Here is a 2950-nt window from a genome sequence, read left to right on the forward strand (position 1 = left end):
ACAAGCCGCCGTCGGAGCCCCGTGGCACGCTGGGTGTTGGAGGCCGATGACGTCACCCGCCCCTGCTTGCAGAACCACCGCGGGCTCTGAAAAGACTACAATTCCCAGAAGGCATTTAGGTCGCACGGACTGCGCGATGATGTTCTTCACCGGTCATCGCTGCATGCGCGGTGACGTTCTTCTCGGTCATCAACGCATGCGTGGTGTCATTCTGCTGGTTCATCGGACGCATGCGCCATCACGTTCCAATCCCGCCCCTGTTTCGCCACACTTGCGACATGACCCGATTGCGTCATCGGCGAACACGTGGCAAGTTGAGTTGAGTGCCAGAGGTGGGGAAGGTGGCAGAGTTAAGCAATTCAAGTAGCGCTTTCGCAAGAGCATGTGTTTTTGTAACCGAAGAAGTGCATCATAAGACATTCTCAGAACTGTTATGTAATAATGCTGCATTCTTACAAAGATTCATAGGGTATAAAAAACAAAATGCTGGAAATCTCAGCGGGTCAGGCAGCATCTGTGGAGAGAGAAACAGAGTTAACGTTTCAGGTCGATGACCCTTCGTCTGTTCTGACGAACAGATCATAGACCCGAAACATTAACTCTGCTTCCTCCCCACAGATGCTGGCTGACTTGCTGAGATTGCCAACATTTTCTGTTTTGATTCCAGATTCCAGCATCCGTAGTATTTTGCTTTTATAAGATTCATAGGGTGGTGGAAGCAGCAACTTTCAAAACAAAAGAGCAGGGGGAGTGGGACTCTTTTTATTAGTTCCTGGGATGTGGGCGTCGCTGGCAAGGCCAGCATTTATTGCCCATCACTAACTGCCCTTCAGAAGGTGGTGAGGAGCCGCCTTCTTGAACCGCTGCAGTCCATGAGGTGAAGGTACTCCCACAGTGCTGTTAGCATGGGAGTTCCAGAATTTGACCCAGCGACAATGAAGGAATGGCGATATATTTCCAAGTCAGGATGGTGTTAAACTTGGAGGGAACTTGTAGGTGATGGGTGTCCCCATGCGCCTGCTGCCCTTGTCCTTCTCGGAGGTAAAGGTTGCGGGTTTGGGAGGTGCTGTCAAAGAAGCCTTGGCGAGTTGCTGCAGTAGCTAGTTCTTTCCAAGAGTCAACACAGCCACGATGGGCCTCTTTCTGTGCTGTATCATTCTACGATGCAAGTTCAATGCTGAAGCTTTCCAAGTGTTACAGGTCTCGCAACACGAGTATTAGATTACGTGTTTCCCCACTTTGATAAACTCTTAAAAGTTTGTAATTCACTCCTTCCCACATATCGATGATATAAAATACAATAGATGATGAGAATACCCCTGAGCAATGTGCGTGTTGTATCAACTCAAGAAGACATTTAATGGGTCTGTTTTCAGAGCTTCCTGTGGTTGCTGACAGGGTTGTATTACTGCAATTTATAGAAAAAAGTTGACAGGTTACCAATTGTTTAGGTCCAAAGTTATCTTTAGGTCCAAGTCGCTGGAGAAATGCCACCAACGATGTCTCCGGAAGATCCTACAAATCCACTGGGAGGACAGACGCACCAACATTAGCATCCTCGACCAGGCCAATATCCCGAGCATTGAAGCACTGACCACACTTGACCAGCTCCGCCGGGCAGGCCACATTGTCCGCATGCCAGACACGAGACTCCCAAACCAACGCTCTACTCGGAACTCCTACACAGCAAATGAGCCAAAGGTGGGCAGAGGAAACATTACAAGGACCCCCACAAAACCTCCCTGATAAAGTGCAACATCCCCACCGACACCTGGGAGTCCCCAGCCAAAGACCACCCTAAGTGGAGGAAGTGCATCCGGGAGGGCACTGAGCATCTCGAGTCTCATCGCCGAGAGCATGCACAAATCAAGCACAAGCAGCAGAAAGAGCGTGCGGCAAACCTGTCCCACCCACCCTTTCCCTCAACGACTATCTGTCCCACCTGTGACAGGGACTGTGGCTCTCGTATTGAACTGTTCAGCCACCTAAGGACTCATTTTAAGAGTGGATGCAAGTCTTCCTCAATTCTGAGGGACTGCCTATAATGATGATGATGAGGTCCAAAGTTATCTCAATGTGATGTCCAGCAGCACCAAAATGGTATTATTGTTGAGGATGGTTATGTGGAATAGGATACTAGGTTTTTTAGCTGCTTCTTACACATCAGATACTTTAAAGTTCCAGCGAAGTCACATTGAAATGTACAATTCATTTTGTGTCTCACTTAGCCTACTAGTGTTAGAGACTTTCATTACAGGTCCAATCAGTTGCTTGATTTCTGTGCCCTCTCAGGAAGATATCTTTTCTCACTGGGTTTGTAGTAAGCAAAATTATGTAAGACCAACTCAGTCACAGAAATAAACACATGTGAACAATGGATTAAAAAAATATAAAATTACATCTCATTTGAACACACAAAAGAACCTTCTAGGCCTGCCTTTGTTTAATTTGAATTTAAAATGTAATGCCATACCTGCAAGTATCTTAAGATGTCCACATCATCAAGGCAACCAGTATCAGTCCAAACGTTAACTCTGCTATCTCTCCACAGATGCTGCCTGACCTGCTGAGATTTCCAGCTTTTTCTGTTTTTATTCCAGATTCCAGCATCCGCAGTATTTTGCTTTTGTATCAGTATCAGTCCAACTCTTGGACTGGGACAAAAGCTAGCAGTTCCATAAATCATACTTTTGTATCTCGCTGGTATGAATTAAGACTTGCATTTTATAGCACCAGCCGCCCCCAGTGTCTATCTTCCCCCCTACCCCGTCTCTTTCTTCCCCCCTACCCCCGTCTCTTTCTATCCCCCCCCCCCCCCGCCTCACCGTGTCTCTCTCCCTCCTCCATGTCTCTCTCTCCCCATCCCCGGCCCCCCCCACCGGTGTCCCTTTCTCACCCCGGTGTCTCTCTCCGCCCCCCGGTCTCTCTCCCCCCCCCCCCCCCCAATGTC

The sequence above is a fragment of the Pristiophorus japonicus genome, chromosome 9 (genome assembly GCF_044704955.1).
Source record: "Pristiophorus japonicus isolate sPriJap1 chromosome 9, sPriJap1.hap1, whole genome shotgun sequence".
NCBI lineage: Eukaryota > Metazoa > Chordata > Chondrichthyes > Pristiophoridae > Pristiophorus > Pristiophorus japonicus.